The following is a 24651-nucleotide window of genomic DNA, read 5'->3' as shown; positions in this document are numbered from 1 at the left end:
ATTATCCATTTAGGTGTTTCTCTCTCCCCTTTCCTTTACCTTTTAACCTTTAACCGCCGGCTTCTTCGCCAATCCCCCGTAGTGGGTAAGCGCCACAAGTGAGGAGCAAGCAAGCAAGCAAGGTCAGGCGAGTTATTCGGGGATTGGGCGAATGTCCCGGCCTAGGCGTTGGCCATGATTCCTAGAGCTCTGGCGGCTTCCTTGGCCCGCTAGACGGCCCAGAGTGGGTCTTCGAGGGCAAAGCTGACCAGCGTAGTCTCCCAGCGCGTTCGGTTCGAGGCTGCGTCCCCGTCTGGAACATTGTAAATTGCAATGCGGTTTATTGAACAGTCAGGAACGCGACCGCCTCAGTCGAGCGTCAGACACCGAGAGCGCGAGCCCTCTTCGTCAGCGGGCCGATGATGATAGTGCGTCCATAGGGCGCGCCAGTCTTCTTCGCTACAACTTCCCCCTGGAGAAGAAGAAGCCATCCTGGCGATTCAAGGGGGTCGTAATAAGGTTTAAGCCTCTGGACGTGCACTGTCTCGCATCCGCGATGCCTCAAGTCAGAAGACGGCGTTAGCGGCTCGACGACGTAGTTGACTGGCGTCGTCTGTTGACAGACGACGCGGTAGGGACCGTGGTATTGAGCGAGGAGTTTAGAAGATAGACCAGGGATGCTTGAAGGTATCCAAAGCCCGACTAGTGAGTCCGGCTGGTAGGTGTAGGGAGGTCGTTCATCATCGCGACGAAATTTTTGGAGACTCTGGTCTTCCGCCGTGAACGAACGGGCCAGCTGACGGCATTCCTCGGCATACTTGGAGGCTTCAGACAGCGGCGTGCCCTCTTATGGTTCAGGCCGGTAAGGGAGAATGGTGTCGAGCGTACAGGTAGGTTCACGGCCATAGACGAGGAAGAATGGCGAAAATCCCGTTGTGGCCTGTGAAGCAGTGTTATAGGCGTGCGTAACATATGGCAAAACAAGGTCCCAGTTGGTATGATCCGATGTCGCCCATGGCATGTCGCCCAAAGTACGATTGAACCGTTCTGTTATGCCGTTCGTTTGCGCATGATAAGCTGTAGTGGTGCGATGGACGGTATGGCACGCGGTCAGAAGGGCGTTAAGAACTTCGGAAAGAAACGCACGCCTTCTGTCACTCAGAAGTTCCCGTGGTGCCCCATGACGCAGTATGAAGTGATGCAGGAGGAAGGACGCAATGTCGCGCGCTGTCGCTGTTTGCACTGCCGCAGTTTCTCCATAGCGGGTGAGGTGGTCGACAGCGACAATAATCCAGCGATTGCCAGCTGATGTGCAGGGAAGAGGACCGTAGAGATCGATGCCGACGCGGTCGAATGGTCGGGACGGACAAGGAATGAGCTGTAAAAGACCAGAAGGACGAAGGGCAGGACGCTTGCGTCATTGGCGCGCTGTGCACGCGCGAATGTACTTTCGCACAAAATTATACATGCCACGCCAATAAAAACGGGAACGAAGCCTGGCGTAAGTCTTGAAGAGGCCGGCATGAGCGCATTGCGGGTCTGAATGGAGAGCGGAGCATACATCTGTGCGCATATGGTGGGGGACGACTAATAACCACTTGCCATCGAAAGCGTAATTTCGACGATAGAGAACACCATCTCGTAACTCAAAATGAGAAGCTTGGCGGCGGATAGCGCGTGAAGGGCGTGTTGTTGAAGTGCCAGAAACGCAATACATAAGTGCCGCAATCCAGGGATCTTTGCGTTGCTCCACAGCCATGTTGACGTGCACAGGCGACGAAAACGCCGATTCGATGACTGAAATGCAAGTAATGTCACTTGGTGTGGGCGACCGAGAGAGGGCATACGCGTCGGTGTGTTTACGGCCAGACCGGTAAATGACGCGTATGTCGAAGTCTTGTAACCATAGAGCCCATCGCGCAAGGTGGCCAGACAGATCTTTTAAAGTCGATAACCAACATAGAGCATGGTGATTAGTAACGACGTCGAAGGGGCGGCCGTACAGGTAGGGTCGGAATTTTCCAAGGGCCCAGATTATAGCCAGGCACTCCTTTTCAGTGACGGAGTAGTTGGATTCCTCTTTCGTTAGTGTTCGGCTTGCGTAGGCTACTACGTATTCATCATGCCCACCTTTTCGCTGTGCAAGCACGGCACCAAGTCCTACGCCGCTGGCGTCGGTGTGGACTTCCGTGGGGGCCGTGGGGTCGAAATGGCGCAGTACGGGAGGCAAAGTGAGCAAACGCCGCATTGTTTCAAAAGCATCGTCCCAAGCTGCGGCCCAAGTAGAAAGTCGTGTGTCGCCGCGAAGCAGCTGAGTCAAGGGAGCAATGATAGAAACGAAATTCCGGATAAAACGACGAAAGCAGGAGCAGAGCCCAATAAAGCTCCGAAGTTCTTTCAGGACGTGGGTTTCGGGAATTCGGCAAAGGCTCGAAGTTTGGAAGGATGAGGTAGTATGCCATCTTTCGATACGACGTGTCCAAGTATTGCAAGCTGCTTGGCTCCAAAGCGACATTTCTTCAAGTTGAGCTGGAGGCCTGCCTCGGTGATGCACAGCAGGACTTGTTCGAGACGGTACAGATGTGTGGGAAAATCCGGAGAAAGGATGACGACATCATCAAGGTAACATAGGCATTTCTTCCGCTTTAGCCCACGAAGGATATTGTCCATCATTCGTTCGAATGTAGCAGGGGCGTTGCAAAGCCCAAACGGCCTAACGTTGAATTCATATAGGCCGTCTGGGGTCACGAAAGCTGTCTTCGGGCGATCAGCAGGATTCATAGGCACTGGCCAATAGGCTGAGCGTAAATCGAGTGAAGAAAAATACCGTGCGCTTTGCAAACAATCCAGAGCATCGTCCATGCGCGTTAGAGGGTAGACGTCTCTGGGAGTTATGTTATTAAGACGGCGTTAGTCGACGCAAAATCTAATTGAGCAACCTTTTTTCTTAACCAGGACTACAGGTGACGCCCAGGGACTATTAGAGGGTTGAACCACTCCTCGCTCAAGCATTTCGCTTACTTGATTTTCGATAACACGGCGCTCCGCGGGTGATACACGATAAGGCCTCTGGCGCAGTGGTGCGTGGGTGCCGGTGTCGATCTCGTGACGTTGTGCGGCCTAGTGGGGCTTGTTGACAGTCGAACGTAGATTGGTATTTCCGCAGAAGGCTGAGTAGCTGCGAACGCTGCGTAGGGCTCAGGGGGGCATCTACTGAACTGTGGAAGAAGTCTTGCGTAGGCTGGGGACAAGGCAAGCTATAAGTCAACGAGTTCACGCATGAACAGGTGTTGTCAAGAGGTGCGTCAAAGATGGTCACTGAGTCGGTAGGCTGAAGACGTCCAAGGCACTCGCCACGACGTAAGACGAGGGGCGTGGCCTTAGTGTTGGAAACGAGCAATCGCGTGCAGCCACCGCTGACAGTTAGGACAGCGAAGGGAAGGGAACACCGTCGGCGAACAAAAATGTCGGATGGGACAAACAGGGCAGTGGTGTCAGTGGCGAAAGAAGAGCAGGCATTCGCAATCACAGAAGAGTGCGGAGGGATCGTGGTGTCTTCTGTAACAGCCAGTTTGTCACCAAAATCGTCAAAGTCATGTAAACGGGTATCGGGAAGCGGAGAAAATTCAACTTCGGCGCGAGAAGAATCAATGATGGCCTGATGATCGGAAAGGAAGTCGCACTCCAAGATGACGTCGTATGAACAGGATGAGAGGACGACGAACTCGACTGTGTATGTGTATCCTTGAATGACGATACGGGCGGTACATGCGGCAACAGGGGTAATGCACTGGGAACTTGCTGTCCGGAGTGACAGCGCAGATAAGGGCGTCATTACTTTTCGAAGCTTGCGGCAAAGTTCCGTAACTACTGAAACGGCGGCGCCTGTGTTGACTAATCCCAGTGTGACGACTCCTTCTAGAGATACTTCGATTACATTCGTCGGAAGAGAGCGAGGCTTTGTGTGGTTCGACTGGAACGCAGTTCTCGCCTCTTGAACTCTCTTGAACTGCGGTAGCTAGTTTTCCTGCTCCGATGGGACCAGACGCCGCCGCATGGGGAAAGTGAGCGGCGACGAGGGGATGGCGAGCGACGATCACGGGCAGAAGGGATGACGTTGGTGGTAGACGGCAAGTGCGAGTCACTTGGTGGCGAGAACGAAGATGGCGAAGCGTAGGAGCGGACAGGTTGGTCATTACCTTGAAGCCATAAGCGACGGCGACAGTGCCGTGCCACGTGACCAGGGATTCCACAGAAGAAGCACACGGGGCGATTGTCGGGTGTACACCAGAGTCCCGCGCTAGCCGGTGATCTGGTGGTGTACACTGGAGGGATTGGACGTGGCGGTGTAGCAAACAGTGGCGCTGAAAAAGTCGATGGAGGTGGTCGTGCTGCAACCTCGGCGTAGCTTAGAGGTACACGCAATGGTGGCGCTGCACGAGGGGGCTGAATAGCTTCGGACACTTGTTCCTGGAGCATCTGACGCAACATGGAAGCCAAGGACGGCGTAGGCCCTGGGACGGCGGTGAGTAGGGATAGCTGGTGGGCAACTTCAGAGCGTATAAATTCCTTGATTTCGCCGAACAGATGGTCGTTGTTAGTTACAGCGGCTAAACTTGCAAGAGAAGTATCGGGGACCGAAGAACGTCGAGTGAGTAGATGTTGCCTCCTGAGTTCGTCGTAGCTTTGACAAGTTCAGCGACTTCGACCACGGTCCGCGGGCTTTTCGAGAGGAGCATTTGGAATGCGTCATCTTCGATGCCCTTCATTACGTGACGTATCTTATCAGATTCAGTCATCGATGGATCGACGCGCATGCAAAGGTCCACAACGTCTTCTATGTACTTAGTGAAATTTTCACCGGGTTGCTGGGAACGGCTGCGCAAGCGCTCTTCGGCACGGAGCTTCCGCACCTCAGGGCGACCGAAGACTTGCGTAATGCGCGCCTTGAAATCTGGCCAGGTGCTGAGGTCGGATTCGTGGTTGTGGTACCACACGCTAGCGACACCCGTGAGGTAGAAGTTCCTGCAACTGAGCTTCGCAGCATCGTCCCATTTATTGTGCGCACTCACCCGCTCATATGTCGAGAGCCAATCTTCTACATCGTATTCGTCGGAGCCGCTGAAGATCGGAGGATCGCGTTGAGACACTGAGCCAGGACAAATCAGTGTTGGCGATGCCGGAGGTGTTTGGCTGGCTTCGTCAGGCATGATGGCTGGCAGTGTCCGATTACGTAGTTGAAGGGTGGTTGGGGAAGTAGTACCCAGCACAGTTCCACCAAATATGTGATGAGGTTTATTGAACAGTCAGGAACGCGACCGTCTCAGTCGAGCGTCAGCCACCGAGAGCGCGAGCCCCTCTTCGTCGGTGGGCTGATGATGATAGTGCGTCCATAGGGCGCGCCAGTCTTCCTCGCTACAAAATATTTTGTTTCACTATTCGTTCACCTCATTATCGCTTTTGTGTGCTGCGCGTGGTGAGCAGGTGTTTCCGCGTCTCGGGCGCGCACTTCGGGATCGTCCTTCCGGCGTTGCCGTTGCGTCGCCAGAGATGCCGGCGCTGCCGTGGCATCTCTGGCGCACAGCTCGGTGTCGGCCCTACGACGACGAGCCCGTTCACGAGCCAACTCTCGCTGACGCTCGTGGTAGGCAGCTTCTTCCTCGGGGGTACGCACTCCTCGTGGTCTTCTCCATGATTGCAGGAGAGACGCTAAGGGCGTTGAGGAGCGCAGAAGCAATCGCATGGCGCTTCTCAGTTTCATGTCTTTCGGTGTGTGCCGTTCGGAACACACAAAAAAGTTCGACTCCACTTGACTCTTGAAGTCACCCGGAATCCGTGGACACCAGTTTTGTGGCCCGGGAGCCGTTATTACGCCGCCATGTCAGAGGAAGCCGTCCACTACGTGGCAGCCGCGCCAATCGTACCGACGGGTAGGAGACGCTGGCAGTTGCGCCGATGATGCCGGCAACGCAGACGCAGATGGCGACTCAGGCCTCTGCGCCCGACACAAAAACGCCAACATGCGTTCCTCTGCCATGACGGAAGAGGACGAGGACCTTACCAGACCTCCGACGAGCAAGATACATGTCATCAAGCCAACGGCCACTCACTCTGAAACTACAAAAAGGGCGACCAGTGAGCGACCACTGTCGTCACTTTGCGGCAAATAAAACAAGCAGGAGAGAAGAAACAGAGATTAAGAAGACCCGAAGAACGAAAACCAAAGGAGGACATACCGCGAACCCGAAGAAAAAGGAGGGGAATCAAATACGCGCCGTTTCCGAAAGGCGACTTCAAGATACTGATTTGACCCCACCAGGGTCAGGCATACTTTGTGCAGACATACAAGTATGTACATAGGCCTATGTACGGACATATGTGCGTGCCAAAGTGTGCGTCGCGCGGGGGGCTACACGTCACACGGGACTGCAGCTGTGCACAGCGACTCAGCCAAGAACACCCATGAGGCAACCGAGAAGGCGCTAGCCCAGCTCAAAGCGTAGGGCGATCCACTGGTTTGCACCCGAGGACGAGAATTCGGAGCTTAGCGGCGAAGCGAAGCCGCTATCACCAAGCCGATACAGGACTCCGTCACCCAACGATCGAAGATCGTTGGGTGACGGATCGAAGCACGCTCCAAGCCACTACCTCCACCTTAACGGAGATCGAGATCAATGTCCAGGCCTCGAGCGATAAACAACAGTGTTATACAACAAACAGGCGGATCACAGCTGTCTACTCGAGCCACCGCGGAACCGGCGGGACAGAAGTCGACGCCACCTACGAACACGCATGTAAGCTGGGCAAGGGTCATGGCCCAGACGGCCAAACCAATAACAACACAAAGTGAGGAATATCAGAATAAGCGCCGAAAATAAGCAACTTAAATCCAGTCTTGCCGAACTAAAGGCCGGAATCGCAGCACTCAAACATCTGCCCACTAGGACCCAAAGCCAGAACACACAAAATCAACCAACACAAATGCAAACAGGCGCAAAACAACGTACTACCCCCGGGGCGCAACACGCGGAGGGGCAGCTACAAATCATAGAAACCCAGCTCGGACTTCTCATCACGGAGATAGGAAACCTCAAGAAATGTGTCGACGAGTCCATCAAAGGGGTCAAAAAATCGCGAAACGGGGAAACCCAAGGCCCGGAGGCCGCGATCCCAATGTTTTATTAATGACTGACACGGAGACAAATTTTGAGAACCCCTATGATGGCTAATCACAACACACGCAGTCAAGAGAGTCGAGTTGTGGCAGTGGAGCTGCCATTCCCTTCACAACAAAGAAGCTTCACTGCCACAATTCGTGAACTCAGATGCTTGCAAGAACCAGGCAACCAAAACGCGCTATAAGAGGATACACAATACATACGAACACTAATAACAAGAGAACGGCAATATTGGCTAGGAAGGATATTTAGGCGAGCGCTGAAACTATACCAGGGATTGAAATACCACGTCAAAGAGCCACGGTATGGCCGGTAAAGCGAGGTCAGCCGAAGAACATCGTAGCAAATGTACACAGCTCGCCTCGCGACTACAAGGCGGACTTCACACCCATTATCTTACATGTCATGAACACCGCGAAACGAGGAGACAGAATAGTATTGCTAGGGTATTTGAACGCCTGACACACCGAGTCGTGTTACAGAAGGGACACGGCAAAAGGTACCAGCCTACTGAATGCAACTCATACTCACGGTCTGATCCTCGTCACGCAGCCTGACTCGATGGTCTAAGGTATTTTGTGAAAAGGTTAGGTGACACGTGCAAAGAGCTGGCTCTCAGTATACCGTAAAGAAAAGCGAAAAAGAGATGAAGTTGTAATTTTTTTCTTTTCTTCAGGCCCACGGCATCCTGGACTAGGGACGCCGCACACCTCGCACGATTTTACCGTCGGCTCATTTCAACTAATAAAGTTTATTCCTCCTCCCCCTCCCCACAAACGAATATTACGGATATTCCCACGGGAGGAACAAAGATTTCGGTCTTTTATTGCTTATACACTGCAGCTGATCCGACCCACTGGAGGTGAGGTTGACACATACGGTACAATATGGAAGTAAAGAAAGATTTTTTATGCTGCGCCTACACAGGTGTAGACCGCATTATACAGGCTGTTTCACTTAACTTGGGCCAAACTTTTAAAATATACATATGCTTTGTAGCTCGACAGAACCAAGGTAATTTTGTTTGTCGTCGCTTGCAGATACTCAGTTTATTTCTTGCGATTCGGGTAATTAAGTATTTAGCCTTAATTAGCTAATCAACTTCTCAATTATAATAATTATATGAAAACTGTCAATGAGAGAATTGTAGAGCACTATGGGGAACTCCCGATACAGCATTCTGTTGCTCAATGCGTGCAACATAAAAATGTTTTTTTTTTTTCGAACCTGAAAGAATCCCGCGAATACACGAAAGTGCCTCGAGCGGCCAGTCGCGCGGCAATTCTGCGTGTATTCGCGAACTTGCTTCACACTTAGAAAAACAATTACATGTAGCACGTATTGAGCAACAGAAAGCTGTATCGGGAGCTTATTTATGTTGCTCTACGACTTTGTCATTGCCGCTTTTCATTTAATTATAATAATAGAGTTTAATAATTATTTGAGGCAAGTTATCTAATTAGGCGGATTGCAATAGATAACCTGCGTAGCTACAAGCGACGGCAAACAACATTAACTTGGTTCTGTCGAACTACGAAGCATCTGCATATATTGAAAGTTTGGCCCAAGCTAACATCCTGTATATTCATATTTAAAACAGCGCCAAAAATACCGACAAGGGAGGACGCAGGACGAGCGCTGTTGGTGCTGTTTTAAATATGAATGATCCGTGCCAACTAGCTCGCACCCAAATCCTTCTGACCCTGTATATGGCTATCCTTCTGCTCGAAGGACTGATGTTAAGGCGAGTGTAAGCTTTAAATCTCCTTCAAATCGTCATATTATCTTTTGCTTGGGCAGTGAGGGAATTAAAGGGACATTTCTTGTCACAGACATCGTAATTTCGGAACTGCCTTGCTCGAGGCGCAGAACTGAACCATCCCAAGGCGCAAGCGCGTGTAATTCGCACCATCCTGAAAATGAAAGCGTTGCCACCTTGCAGCGACCACTGCAAGATTTTGCTGACTCCTCACACGTGAGCAGAAATAAGAGGCGCGCGAAGAAAGGAGACGGCCTCCGTTGCTAGGCGACAGCCGGCTAGGCGGAGCATGGGGCTGTTGCATTGCCCAGGGGGCGCTGCGAAAATGGTGCTAAAAAGCGCCCTCTGTCCTGAACTGGGTAGTACCAAGCTCGGTCGTCTGCTTCGGAAAGCACGTTTACAATATGGACCCGCCACTTTCGGTTTTGTTGTACCACGGCTTGCAGTGAATATCGGGAACCGAATATTTTTTCAGGGGTGGCACGCTGCGTAAAGGCAATAAATTATGCAACGCTGAATACGTGTACGCCGCTCAAGAAATAAGCGGCGAAGTTTTAGCGCGGTGTCAATCGCAAGTAAAGCGAGTCGCGTACGAAGTTGAACTTCAGGTAAGGTTTGCACGCTGCTAGATTCAGGCGCACAAACACGAGGAAATGCTTGTTGTAAATGAATTCACAGCAGCGATAAGCAGACATGTGTACGGAACTGCTCGAGCGCATGACGGTACGCGCCGCGACGGCAGTGGTCTTTCGACATGCCGCGAAACGGCGAGCCTCCTGCAATCTTTGTTGACTGCATGCCGCTAGACAAGTAGTTATGCCTGCACTGTAGTAGCGGCCATCTGTCCCATTGGGAACTGATATATAACTGATGCAATGCACATGAGCTAGCAGTAACGTACGTGCGAATCGCGCTGCAGCGCGAGCTCGTGCGCTGCTCGTATAATTGATGTAGCTTTTAATGACAGCGCTCGAACATCGATGTGCTGCAATCAATACTACCTTGGTGCGCTGCCTCAACGTGCTGGCTTGAGGGCAAGGATGAGCACATTCAACTCTCTAACCTTTGTTGCTCGTAGTGGGGTCGTGAATTGTCACCGAATCAGCCCGACCATCTGTGCTCATTTGCACACACCTATAGTCACTTCACCGCTTCGCACCGGTCGAATTGCTAATTGTCGCTGTGACCGTGTCTCGAATCATGAATAACCAGCCATGTCTGCTGCTATGTCGGTCTGCCGTCGGGACTGTAGGTGCAAAAGCCCGAATTTTATAACGCAGATAATCAAGCAAGCTTCAATACAGGTGAAGCAATCAGCATGGCGCGAAGTTTTGCTTACCCAGCGCGATTAACTGCAGCTATCCAGCGCGCCCGACGTTCCACTTCGTGAAGCCTTGAATGAAAACGGTAGAATCTGATGTTGGGATTCAGGCCTTCTTGTTCATGGCAGCCCACGACGCTGAAGTAACGACGGTGACGCTTTTTCGAGGCTGAGCTAGGTCTCTCCGGATCGGCGTCGCCGATTCCTTCTGCTTCCAGCATTACGTCTCAAGGAGAGGCCATTTTCGTTAAACTATAGGCTGCGGCTAGCTCGCCGTGTGGTCGGCGTGGTCTGTGAGAAGTGACGAGCCTTTTCGCACTCGCAAGAGGGCAGAAAAAAGTGTGAATCGACGCAAAACTCGGGCTAGAAACGTGCTTCGTCACAGCCAGGGCTCAAACTACCCAAGCCGGTACCACCCAGATAACGTTTCGCTCGCCGCCACCAGGCGCGCTTTAGATACCTCAAACTCTAGCGCAAGACGCCCATACGCAGAGCGCGGCCCACCCAAAGGGAACCTCCTGCGAGGAACAGCTTCGTGCGTAACGTGGGACCAACGTCGCCATCTACTGAAAAAGAGAGGGAAAAGAGGCATTGGCTGTTCTGTCATAGAGCGCGCTGATGCTTTTAATGTGGTGGTTACCGGCATGGAGGAAGGAAACTGAGGAGAGGCCCTACCCCATGGAGGAATCCGTGGTTACCGGCGTTATATGGTTCGTAATTTCATGTGGCACCATGAAGAATGCAGCTCCATTACGAGATAAGCGCGCTGCCGGGAAGCTAAAGCTTGTCTCCAAGCAAGTCAAGAGAAGCCAGGTTTGAAAACATTTCCTGGAAGTTGTTGACGCGCACACCCTATCACCAGTAGGGCATGTGCAGTGCAAAAGCTGCAGAACTGGAAAGAGGCGATCGTCGTCCCTATTCTCAAGCGCGGCAAAGCTACCACGAGCGTCAGCTCCTATCGCCCAGTGTCGCTTACTTCGGTAGCCGGCAAAACTCTGGAGGCCATGGCTTTGCGCCGCCTTGAGTGTATTGCCTCCGCCCTCGCCGCTTTCGCACCTGAACAGATTGGTTTCCGGCGACTGAGCTCAGCAGCTGACCCGCTTGCGAACGTCGTGGCTACGCTCGAGCACGCAGCAAGTCGCCAAGAAGCTGGATATCTCGTGCTACTCGATGTTGTTAGATACGGGGCCGTTTCCTGACCCTACTTCGAGTTCCCCAGCCCACATCGAATCGCATCCCAGCTAATTAAGGAGATCAGAAGCACGGATGCCACATTCCTGAGGCACGACACGTGCAAACAAGTTAGCGGACCCCACTTCGCGTGCAGCCGGTGGAGCTGTTCACTGCTTGACTCTTCCCGAAAGTGAAGGGAAGGGACTCTTCCGTCCTGGCACTGTTGCGGGTAAAGTGGGTCCCGAAGAAAGACGGCTGTAATGCGCCGTGAAAACCTGGCGGCGTCGCCCCCACCTGGCTATTGTGACGGCGCATTGCAAGTCAGCAAAGCAAGACCGCAGGGGGACCAAGCAGCGACTCTCTTCGCCGGGTGTGACTCCATCGCACGGGCGCCTACCATTGGCCGAAAATGACGACACCAGAGCGGGCTCGCCGAGTGGCCGAAAATGACGTCACCTGAGCGGGCTCTCCCATTGGCCGAACGTGACATGTCTTCGAGACACCGAAGGGCTTCAAAGACGCACACCGGGACCAGCAGAAGAGCATTCGTAGAGATTCCTAGAGCATTCCCTGATTCATCTCTCTCGAACTTCTTGCGACTGGCCGCAGCGTCCGAGTTGCTGCCGGCCCGTAATGACTCTAAGACTGTTAATATACGGTCACTGTAAATAATGTGAAAGAACCTCCCAAGTTTTTCATCCCGCCGTTCTCCTCAACTCCTACAATGTGCAACGCGCATTTGATGGTCTCCCTCACACCACCATCATTCAAGCCCTTCGTGAGCTACGTGTCACCGGCCGCCTCTTTGACTACATTGCGGCCTTCCTCAGTGACCGCACGCTAAGAGTGCGGGTTGGCGACACGCTCAGTGCCCCTCGCAGCGTGACCTCCGCACACTAAGAAAAAAAAGAGTATCCCTTACTCTTTTCGAAGAGTCTGGACTCGTCACGTATACGACTCACTTTGTGGGAGACACCCGAACTCTCTTTTGGCAAAGAGTCCCGAGACTATCTGCTCAATACAAGGTGTTTGCGTGACTCCGCACACAATAGTCATGCATACTCTGTTGTAATAGTCACCTATACCCTCTCAAAAGGGTCACAAGACTAGTGCTGAGGGAGTCCGTTAACAATTCTAAATGAGTCCAACGACTCAAGATAAAGTGTCTCATGAACACTGCAAGAATGACTCACCGAACTATTCTAGATGAGTCTGATGACTCCAGCAGTGTGTCAAGTTACCCTTAGTGCGTGGTGCCGGCCTCTTGCAAATAAAGTAAGGTAACTAATCTATGTAAGTCGTTTCACTCTTGGATGGCAGTGTCGAGCCGCTTTTCAAAATGTGTCAACAACTCTTGCTGTAAGTACACACGACTACGGCTAGTTCTCAAGAAGACTACTATGAAAAGACAACATAGGATAACAAAGAATCCACAGTAAACTTGACAAAAAGCACATGGCAGGTTAGCAAGAAAAAGTTAATATTTCATCAATCTTTGTTATTGTCTTCTGGAAAATTCAAATGTATAAGTCAGCACAGAATCACTATGAAAGCAAGACAGTTCTCTTTACCATTAAACTGGAATCAATAGCCAACTAAGCAAAACAGTCTTAAATAAATATCCAATATGTAGCCTGCAGCTGCATATGCATGACACTGCAATGCCACTCAGAACCATAATGAGACCCCAAAATATTATGTAACTCATGTAGAAGGTTAATTCACCACCGCACAAGTCTCTTATAATATGTCAAAAGATTCATAAGTTCCACCTATTTCCCTGTTCTAAAAGACTTAACTTACGACTTAACATTCTAAGCAAGTAAGCTACACATAACAAATAAGAGAGGCTGCACTTATGTATAAAGGAGACCCATATAAGGAAGTGCAATAAAAACAATATTCCAACTTAGATTACATTACCTATGCATTATGCTATGCTTGCTGAAAACAACTGGTTGGCAATTGATAATCCAGTCTAATAGTAAAAACAGCTGTCTTACCTTATGGTACTCTTGTTGGCACTTTTTCCCACACAATTTGTGCATGTTAGCGTGAGATGAAAATTGATCTGAAAAACACATTAAAAAGTTGTGCATCAATTTTATTCTGTCATACAACATGCAACAGTGTATAAAAATCTCATAACTGACAAAATTACAAAAATAAATACAGCAACACTTATACTGATCATTTATTTATGTTGAGAAACATACTTTTGCAAGACTAAGTAAAATAGCTGACACAGACAATTTCACAGGTCGAAATAACCGCTAATACAAAACTTTCCATAATGCAAACACGTTGACAAAATAAGTAGCACAGGCAGCTGTATTTTGTTACGGCAAAGATAGCGCATGAATGATGAGGACAAGAGAGGAAGCAGAACACATAAACAAACTATACCCAGCTGCATGCACGCAGCTGTAACAATACTCATAGTGCACAAAGATCCAAAAGAAACAAAGAGGAAGATGTGAGGAAGGCTTCTTTTACTCATCACAAGTCATCCTGTAAGAGCACATTATGCACTGGCTGTAATCTATCCTCAGGACATACATGAATAAGTTACTTTAGGTGCCACATCTATAAATCACTCATACAATGTTCTTGTGATTTTCCTTATTCCAATCTTTAGCTTAGCAAGCATGACTGAGTTATGTAAAGCCTCCCTACGACTTGGCACATATACACAAAGAAGTGTTTCTATAAACACTGGAAGTCACGGACGGATGACTGACACATACCTCTTTTATTTGTTTTGTCTTTGTCATTATGATTACCTACCACAGTAGTCTTTTGTAGAGTGAAACACATCCAAATAACACACTGTGGGCAACCAAGTGTGAATACCTGTTCTCGATTTCTACCTTTCTCTGGTGTCCCGCTAAGGTAACAATGGTGCGAAGGATTGTCTTCCCAACGTATGCATTCCCATACAACAGGAGCAGATGATAAGCCACATTAATGGTGCATGAAATAAAGCATCTGTGCTTGACTTTCCACTGCCGTTCCAATCTGGAGTGACCTTTTTTTTTTGCTTTGTATACACTAGTACAGGTGCTACGTAGTCCCCTTGGCACCCAGAGCAATTCTCACACCACAGCAGGATGTCAATTTTTTTTAAAATTCTAAGCAGAACTCTCGTTATGGGGGACAATTGCGAACTTATATTTTTGCTTTGTATCTTAATTATGTTGTTGACCTTTAAATTTAGCCACTTTACTACTTTTCTGCAGACAGGCCATTGCACCAATGCTAGGTTTTGAAAACACCAGAGCAGGGTAGAAAGCAAGAACAGATATTTATAATTTGGGTGCCCTCTCTGCATTGCATGGATATGTTTCAATGCACGATAAGACTACTTGGTAGCTAAACATATAAAAGTTAAGAGAATTAAGCTCAAAGCCTACCAAATTAGTAACTGGGAACTGGGAATTTCATATGTAAATTAAATTTCCTGATTCCCAGTGATGAAACAGTTTTGAGAATATGTGCGAAGGCAACCAAGTCACTCATGCTCACAAAGGAAACAAAATAAAAACAAGCAAGATTACAAGAACTTCGAACTTGCAACCCAAAGTAAGACACCTGACATGACTGATTTATGTATTTACTGAGCATAAATTACAGCTAGCGCATAATCTGCTTGAACAAGATGACAAACAATGAGTTACTGTTGCTTTCTCTCTGGGGCATTTGGCTCTTCTGAACACATGCACATTGTATGGCACAGCTGCGTGGATGTAGCTGGGCATAGTTATGAGTCAGCATCACTTTGTTATTATGGTCCTTCACTATTATTGTTATGATTTATATTTGGCAAGCAGCCTAACTATCGGGTTGATCAGCTGTATTTTAAACAAAACATACTGACAGATTTCCGTTTCTAGCTAACATAAGGAGGCGGGTACATCCTTTCAGATTTCAAGAAACAGCTGTGCAACAGAAAGTCTACAATGACCAGTACCTTTATTATTAAGTGCCATGTACTAGATCTTTCTGCAATGAATACCTCTATTACCAAAAATTGTAGTCTGAAAAACTAATTGGAAAATATTTACAAGTGACAGATACTAGAACTGCATTACAATTGCAAATTTTTTCGTAAACAATATCACAATAATTGAAGTTTTATTAATTTCAGCAAAATGGCTGACATCCTATTATTGAGGCTAGTCAGTGCTGAAGGCATTTCAGTTTGTAGGAGTCCTCAGACTGACAGCTCTGAAATATTTATCGCCATACTTGGTGGAACATGCTTTGCTGTTGCAGATATTACTTAGCCACAAAACATTTTGTAAGCCTTATGGGACAATTCTGTGTGGAAGATAAACCTATCTGATCATGTCTTTTTGGGTTGTGTATCTCGGAACTGGTGCTAGTCTGAGTTCTTACAAACTAGACGTTATTGAGTACTGTAATTATAATGCCTGCCACTGCTATAAATTTCTGTTAGCGAAAATTGTCGCATTGTCATGAAGCAGATATGTTCAATTTTTAGCGGCAGTCACTGCTGAAACACTCAGTACAAAGCACAAAACAAAGATATGGAGTCAAAATTTAAATGTCGAACAAAGTTATAGTCAATTCCTCATTTCACAGAACTGTCTTTTTTTCTGTTAGTTTGCCAATACCAATTGCACATCCACAAACATTTTAGTATTGCACTTCTGGTAAATGCAGGAAATTTCAGTGTTTAACAGAAGCCTTTGGGAAGACAGCCCAGAGTCGCTTTAACAAAAAGACTTGCATTCAATCTGCGTTTCTATGTTGTAGGTCACTATAGCAAGGGGCATGTTTTGCTGATTGAATATTACTCGAAACAGTCTTATTATTCGTACTAGAGGCTTTGAAAGAGAGCAAATTGTAGAGTTCTTCATGCAGATTTCATATATGTCATTAGTATTTCTTTAGCTGCTTCTTGAGTTATGTCCCACACAATGGGAAAATACACTGATCTTTGCGGGCACTTTCTTGTGTACTAAATTTTCACAAAAAGCAGTGTGCTGTAGCTACCTCAGCTCTTCGTAGACTACAAAGTACCGATATCTATTCAAACAGCATGTAAAGTTACTAGAAGTATGCAAGATTAGTAGGCAGGCAGAGAGGCCTGCCTACTAATCTTGCATACTTCTCATGCTATTGTGAAAAAAAGCTATTGAATATACTTCAAAAACATTTTCTCACAATAGCATGAGAATAACCTTATGCACTTATAGTTGTCCTATACTAACGAAATTTGGCATACGTACTCTTCAAGATATGCAGAATGCTCATATCTAATTGAAATTGCAATCTGTAAAATTATTTAATGTGGCCTAATATATTCTTGCATAGTTCCAGTAATTGTACAAGCCGTTTGGATAGGTATCACCACTTTGCAGTATACGAATAGCTAAATAAGATACAGCATGAAGCTATTTCTGAAAACTTTATACACAGGAAAGTGCCCCCCAAAATATTTTGCCACTGTGTAGGACATAACTAAAAAACAGCAGCTACACAAAAATAAATGACAATTCAAATCTAATAAAACACTTTATGAATGACAGTATATTCAAATCTCTAGTACAAATATATAAAAAAGTTGTTTCGAGGAGTTAATAAGTGGGTGTCAGTGTATTCTACCAAAGTGTTAGAAAATGCCTTCAGGCATACCATGGGGAGCTTTATAAATAGCACACGCACGCATCTGCCTAAAAAGCCCCATGCCCTGCTTGAATTCATTAGTCATTTTTGCATTCTGTTGTATGTCACCATTTGCATCCCTTAACATAGAGTGCACAAAACCAAAAACAGCCTATTACCGTATTTACTCGCATAATGATTGCACTCGCGTAATGATCGCACTCCTAAATTTTGTCGTCAAAATTCGATTTTTTAAATTTCCCATCTAACGATTTCACCCCGAACTTGCCGCAGCGATGTGTCATGCGCCAAATCTAGCTAATAATGATCACGCTTACCATCTGTTGACTGCTATGCGAACGACTCTTCAAGACAAACCAAGCAGACTGCATGCAAAAAACTTTCTTAAGCAGATGCCCCATTTCATTCCTTTCATCACTTTCTGCACTTCTACGACAAAAAAAAGCTACAACCAAACTTTCCTTTATTATGTGTAAGCTTTATAATCGTTGTGGTCAACAAAAACAACAAAAAAGGCGTCTTTCGTTTCTTCTCATCTGCACTTGTGGGCACGCAACAAATCGCGAGCGGCAATGATAGCAGCCACGTTTACACTGATAGGTTAGAAGTGTACCCTATTCATTCGCCGACGTTTGTAACGCAGCTAAGATATTCACCCACCCTTAGCGGAAACGTGCCACGTTAGGATAGTGGTGAAGACAAATGCCGCAGTTTCTGCAGCATGTGTTCCTATGTCACTGGCAGCTAAGTGCGCCCATCTGTTTCTGTCCCCTCAAAGTGGGCATGGCTATGTTATTGCCGCAAACTTGCAAATATTATTCATTACTAATATGGAAGAAACTGTTTGAATGCACTGTAATGTACTCACGAGAAGAAAAATGCATTCGGCGCGTTCGGCTTGCTCTGCCGGCCACCATTTTTTTTTCGTGTCCTGCACTACATACAGCAGCAGCCGCCTATTTGTTGACCTGTTGTCATCCCGTAGTAAATGCCAGATAATATATTTTTTTCTTTTTGCGGGAAAATTAACCAGTGTAATGACCGCACCCCTGAATTTGAGTCAATTTTTTTTGCAAAAAAGTGTGATCATTATGCGAGTAAATAGGGTAACACACGGAATTTTTAGCCTGTAAAGGGGTTGTATACAAATGGGGCAGCCCACTCTAGTGTGACAATAAACAAATATTTGTACTCACAATATTGAAACCAGTCATAACATATATCCTCACAAATTTGGAAATGAATAACCAAAGAACCTTGCTGATTGTCTCATTAGTGTCCTAAACAAGATCTTTTGATGTTTATAATTTCTAGTTTAATTCACTTTCTCTAGTAAATGGACTTTGACCTAGACTACTCAGAGTAGGAGACTAACCCAGACCTGGAAGCCAATATTTAAATCTGAAATAAAGACATTCATCCCACGACCACGTCACTGCTATGTCATCAGAAGCGTGCATCCATGGACTGTAAAATAATTTTTACATGATCTGTACTGTTACTCTTGCACTAATAAATTAGGAAATGCACTTGCTATTTAAAGCACTGCTGTAAACCTTTGTGTTTGAGAAATGAAATACTCAAAAGTGTAACACAACCAATGTGTGCATATAACCTACGATGCCTTTGACATTCGTCAGTGTGACAAATGGGCACCGAGAAATGCAAAGGGCATCATAGCTTTCTTGTTTGAAACCTTGTGTGCGAGTATATTACTGGTATCTTTGCAGTGAAAGGAAGTCACATTATTATCAGACTTATGAGGGGAACTTATGTTTCTCTAGTTTAATATTTTCTTTTTTGTGCTCCTATATTCTTGACTTTTCCAAGAATAATGGGTGTTTGAAATAAGTACTCTATATTGCTCTTAAATTTTTCCTGCACAAGAGCTCACGTTAGGTTACATTTCTTGAACACTTTGCAGTGCTGTAGATAATCAAAAGAAAGAAAAAAATGCTGTAAGTTTGCATTTTAGCCTTCTGTATAACAAGTATGAATCTATCAATTACATACACAAGTACAAAAGAACTACGAAAAACTGGGCATAAAGACATACATTATAGTAATAGCAGGAATCGATGGTGAGAATTCTAATAGAAAGGAACCATTAAAAAGTAGGCACTAAAGACACATATTAATTATAATAACACAAGTATTTGCTAAGAATTTGAAGAGACAAATAGAATGTCTCTTCAAATCACTCCACCCTAACATTCATCCATGGTTTGATGAGTGACCACAGTTGGTGATGCTGTTTGGATAAGTTGCAGCTGAGGTGCAGCTGTGAAATAGGCGGAACATGTAGAGAGGTCACCAAAGGTTGCACGCTGGTCGCACAGCAGGTTGCCTTGATCTCCGGACTCACTCGACACTCATGTGTTGAGCCTGGTTATACGCCGTTTGCAAGAGGCCTGGCCCGTGTGTGGTACGGCTTTGGTAAAATTTCGAGGCAACCTGAAAAACACAGATCGATATCTATAAGCACCACAATATTCTTCACCATAGGGCAAACCTGAAGTTTACCATGGGCACATAGCAGATAATGAAAACAGACACAAGCCACCAGACTTCAGGTATAAAGATGTGCAAAAGTGTAAATGAGTGTTAAGAGCTGTTTATAGGATGGAATGTTTCATTTTGTCTTTTGTAGATGAATAATAGTATCTTAACATAAAGTCAAGTGTACTTGGCCCTCCCTAAAAAAATTTAAATTATGGGGTTTTACTTGCTAAAACCACTTTCTTATCATGAGGCACGCCGTAGTGGAGGACTTCGGAAAGTTCGACCACCTGGGGTTCTTTAATGTGCACCTAAATCTAAGTACACGGGTGTTTTCGCATTTCGCCCCTCTCGAAATGTGGCCGCCGTGGCCGGGATTCAATCCTGCGACCTCGTGCTCAGCAGCCCAACACCATAGCCACTGAGCAACCACGGAGGGCATGGCCCTCCCTATTTGTGTAAGTAGGCAATTCCATGCGAGCTGTACCGACCTGGCACACGACCACTTGAAATTTTTTTTGAAGAACTGGAGGCCCTTCAATATAGCGCAAATGTTAATTTCAAAAAATACTTAACTTAAAAAGTTTTTTTACTGGCGCAAGCACTAAGTGAGATTTTGTGTAATGCACCAATCTATGCATCATAAAAGGCATAGCAGAAAAATTGGTTCCTTCATTAAAGGGGCGAAATTTTTCGGGACTATAAAAAGAGGCCTTACACCAAAAATTGAACTGCTTATTAGCCACTGCTCAGTTTATTATGGGTCATTAAACATGGACAAAATGGCCAATTAACATTATTTTCATGAATCTGGCTTACAGCAAAAGCTGCAAATTTATGTAATCCACATATTTAGGAGTTGTGCTGCATGCAAAAACTGGTTTCAGGAACATAAATTATACAGCAGTGCACAGAGATGCGGATGAACTAGCAAAAAAAAGTCAGTTTTGGTGTGTTTATCGGCATACTTACTATTGAGGCAGTCCTAGTAAATTTATGCCCAATACCATGTATGAGTGTACACCGTATTCTTTTTAGATTGCTAAAGCTTTATCAAAGCAGTTTTTTGTTAAGCAAGAAAAAAAATGTACAAGTGGTCTCCTACTGGTTTCAAAATTTGCAGCGCGTTTCGTCTAATCCACAGAGCCTTTTGGCGGCTAAGGCAAACTGCATGGACTTGAGCATTCCTGCACCGATAGCAGGGAGTCTAAACTGCTTTGAAGTTAACTCTTTCATTGCTGAGTGGCTACAAGCCACTTCACTCAAAAAGTTGCCACTTAATCACATGTATTTACATTAATCTTTCTGTTGGCTTCCAGCCTGCTTGGCATCATCACGAAGGCTGTCAACTCCCTAGTGGACGTAGTCAGGACATGGTGGTGGCAGGACGCAGCGGCAGGAGCCGCCAAAGGCTTCAAACTCCCTAGTGGACGTAGTCAGGACACAGTGGTGGTAGGATGCAGGGGCGGGAGCCACCAGAGTGTACCTGCAGCAAATTTGCACAAATGCTCTTAGTCCTACCATGTCACAATTTACAAGAAAAATTAAGCAGTCTGTGGAACATGGATACCAATACAAATAAATGTAAACAGTTAGGTCCCACAACACAACTAGAACATTGACAAAGAAGAAATGGTACTTATGCTTATGAAAATCCAAGCAATGAAAAAAAGAGAATGTGCATCCGATTTGTGCACGGAAGCTCAGTGGAAACCTGAGCTCATACCATCAAGTGATCTGCTAGTCAACTGCAAGCCTCTTAAAATGTCATTGTATATTTTTTACACACACTATGTTAAGCTGCATTAAAACAAGTTCAGCATCTCTAAATATAAGTAATCACGAAGCAATTCAATTAATGAATTCCAGTGGTCGATAATGCAACAAAGTGCACGCTCTGATGAAGCTGGCCAAACTGGGTAGTGACAAGTAACAGCGTGGTTCTCTACATCTTGTTTTTCTGGCTTTCGCAGTAGCATTAAAATACACAAGAAATATCACATTCCTGACATTTAACCCTGCCAATTTTGATTCCATAATGCATAATACTTCAGCAAGAGCAATAATGCTGTCTTTTAATCATAAATAGTGATAGAACAAGAAATTTTACTGGAGCTAATGTTTTGACAAGAAAACTTATCTCCTTCTCTTTGTCGAAACATTGGCTCCTTGTTCTACGGCTCTTCATCATTTCAAGTCTCTGTCTTCCTGTGTACCTCTGTACTTTCAATGTTGTATCAATGAAATTGTAATAACGGAGAATTAGTAAATGTAGCTGATGAAGAACTTGGGTTTGTTGGTAGACAATGACAGAGTAACGGCGCAACATAGAGATACGGACAAAGGAGGCTCATGTGTGCCGTCTCCTCCAGCTATGTCTCTCCTTTGGACAATTACTCTATCTCGATGTAAAAGTATTACCCTTTGCACAATAATGCTGAAATGAATAAAGGCCAGGAAAGTGGACACAAAAATTACAACAAATAGCATCTTATGCTAATGAGATATGCGAAAGTCCCTGCTACGATCTGTCTCACCAATAACATGCTGGATAAGATGGCGTCTTCTTCTGGATGTTGGCATTTCTTGAATACCTAAAATAAAGTACATTTCAAAATTACAAAAATACACAGAACAGCCGTAGCAGAGGAGATAACGCATTGTTTAGTAAAAGAAAGTAAACTAATCTCTGATGCAGTGCAGACGAAATTTTCTTTATTAAATTAGCAGAATAATACATCACACTTCATTTCATTTAATGCTGTGAGCGTTTCTTGGTACAACAAAGAAAGGTATTTCTGCATGAAAACAGTAAAATAATCATAGCCTTCTACTTTTACAAAATACGCGACAGCGACTAAGCCAACTACAGCAGTATATACTTAAAATTGTTATATGCACATTACAATAGCCAAGACAGGAGAAACTTGGGTTTATATGTAGCTCACCAAGAGGTACCACCTTGGAATCGATTCATTTCTGCTTGCCAAATATCTGCACTAACATAAGACTACAAATAAAAAGACCCTCGTTTTCATAAAATACCGGACTCAAAATAGAAAATCCAGTAGGAATACCACAAATTCTGTGCATAACACAGCCAGGTTTTGTGCGCCTAGTAGGATTTACTATATAAAGGTTGCAGCAAATTCATGCTTTTAAATATTTACCACCATGAAAATAAAGATTACATAAAAAATAATAACATTATACATCGGCTTAGATTGTCAGCTAACGTATTTTGTGTTTTCTACTTACAGCCAAATGCACATAAAATTTGTTCTGTTTCAGCGCTTTTAAAGCGCTGTGTCTGTTCGCTTGTGCATGCAGCCGCTTTACCGCTCTTAAGATATCTGTGCTGCCACATCGCCTGACACTGCCATACAGCGTTGTAGCGCTTTTATTATTCGCGGTAATATACCTAAAGCGCTAGTAAATCTTCAGAATACACAAGCTGTCTTTTCGACTACCTGTCTTCGCCAGCGAAAGTTACACTGGTACTAGTATTGTATCTACACTTCAAGTTACGCAGGACAGTACTTGATATTCTACGGATCTTTCGATGCGACAGGCCACTCGTCACCGGAGTCGTTAAGAACGGTGTTTCTCCTGGCAGTACAGCTTTGCAATAATTTCAGATGCTCTCCTGAGGCTTCCGTCTGCCAGTAGTATTTTCGCATACATACGCGCACGCATGCCCAAGAAACGTCTGTGAACTGCCAAGAGAAACGTGGCGCAAAATGTAGCCATACCGGAAGGACCGAGTCCGCGCCGTTTGTAAACTCGGAACAAAAGCTGATATGCTTACCTGAGACGTTAAGAGAAATATGGCACAGGTCACAGGTCCCCGCTGGTAGTGGTTCGTATGCATCTGGTCGTCTCTGTCCGTTGCGATCTCCCATATCACAATGAAAGATGCAGTGCAAACCGCAGCACTTCGGACGCTTCCGGCGAGCGCACTTGCTCGATGTCGGCAAAGACGAAATCGGCGAAACGCTGCTGCTGGCGGCGGTCCCCTCGTCGCAATCACACAGCACGGACAGAAGCTCCCACCGTAACTTGTCGCAACGCTTGGTTGCAGTCGTCCCTAGCGCAGCGATTTCAGAACCACTCAACGACAATGTATACTCGTGCGTGATGCAGCGCAACTTTAAAATGGCGTCATGCTATTGACGGCTTCGGCTTTGGATCATTTTGTAGCTGCACAACTGAGCAGAACAGTTGCGCTAGTTTCGGTTTTGTTTACTCGCGTTGAAATAAAAACTGTTTTGCTCACTGATAATTTTACGTCACTTAAGTAATGTTCACGAATGAAACAGCCATGAATTTAATACGCGTGTTGAAATACCCGCTACGTTCACTTGGCAGAAGCAAAATTTGCTCGTCCGAGCGTGGTTGCGTTTGAAATATCTATCGGTGGGCTGTCGGAGCATGCTCGAAGTGTGAAGACGCGGCGTAATTGTCCTTAATTTCCTTAGATATAACGGTGCGGCTGCCCTTGATTTCCGTCTAGTGCAGTTTGCTCTGATGTGAGGTAGAACTACAAAGCCGCCCATGTTGCTGAATGATCTAGTGCACCTGAAGCTGCCAGAACTCCGGCATTTCCTCCACAAGTTCTTGCGACTGTGTGCCGCGATCACCAAATGCGAGCGTAACTCATTTGGCGGAGATTTAGCAGCACATTTTCTAGAACTATCGTTCACCGCTCTCTCAAGACATGGAGAAGCAGTGTGGTTGGTCCTTGGTAAAAATTTCTATTTATTGCGAATTTTGCGATAGCAATTATATGGACACAACCGTCAAAATATATCTGTCGGTGTTACCGTGAGCTTTCGTATAAAGTCAAGTGCGATAAGATCCTATCCCGCGCCGTTGGCTGTGCGCGTTAAAGGAAGTGTTCGAGGCTGAGCCGGGCTCGATGGGCGCCCCAAGTATCTATAGGAGGTCACGTGATAAAACGCGCGCAAGCCGGGAGAGGGTTGCGGGATGCGCTAGTTTAGCGCGCTTCTCCTCCTCTAGCCGTTGCTCTAGCCCGGTCTTGCGCCACCCTCGCTCTGTCGCAAAGCTGGGGGGGAGGGGGGGGGCGCTCA

At 46.3% G+C, this 24651-nt stretch overlaps 1 protein-coding gene and 1 long non-coding RNA gene across 6 annotated transcripts in view; both read right to left on the bottom strand.

The window, feature by feature from the left end:
- The window catches only part of LOC135904559 (echinoderm microtubule-associated protein-like CG42247), a 172013-nt gene extending 161654 nt beyond the window's left edge, over positions 1-10359 (bottom strand). For 3 of the 5 annotated variants that reach the window (XM_065435414.1, XM_070534616.1, XM_065435415.2), the window contains exon 1: positions 40-5305. The gene's annotated coding sequence lies outside the window, so the exon portion shown is untranslated. Of the gene's footprint in view, positions 1-39; positions 5306-10255 lie in introns of those variants that run through there. The other 2 variants (XM_070534615.1, XM_070534614.1) reach the window with 2 other exon arrangements.
- Positions 10360-13493: 3134 nt separating this feature from the next.
- Positions 13494-24144, bottom strand: LOC135904558 (uncharacterized). Its single transcript, XR_010565144.2, has 4 exons — positions 23370-24144; positions 22099-22155; positions 20857-21047; positions 13494-19516 (listed from the first exon to the last, which is right to left on the bottom strand). It is a non-coding gene; the product is annotated as an uncharacterized lncRNA (long non-coding RNA).
- Positions 24145-24651: the final 507 nt, after the last annotated feature.

This window comes from Dermacentor albipictus, chromosome 2 (genome assembly GCF_038994185.2).
Source record: "Dermacentor albipictus isolate Rhodes 1998 colony chromosome 2, USDA_Dalb.pri_finalv2, whole genome shotgun sequence".
NCBI lineage: Eukaryota > Metazoa > Arthropoda > Arachnida > Ixodida > Ixodidae > Dermacentor > Dermacentor albipictus.
This window is presented reverse-complemented; position numbering and strand designations above follow the sequence as displayed.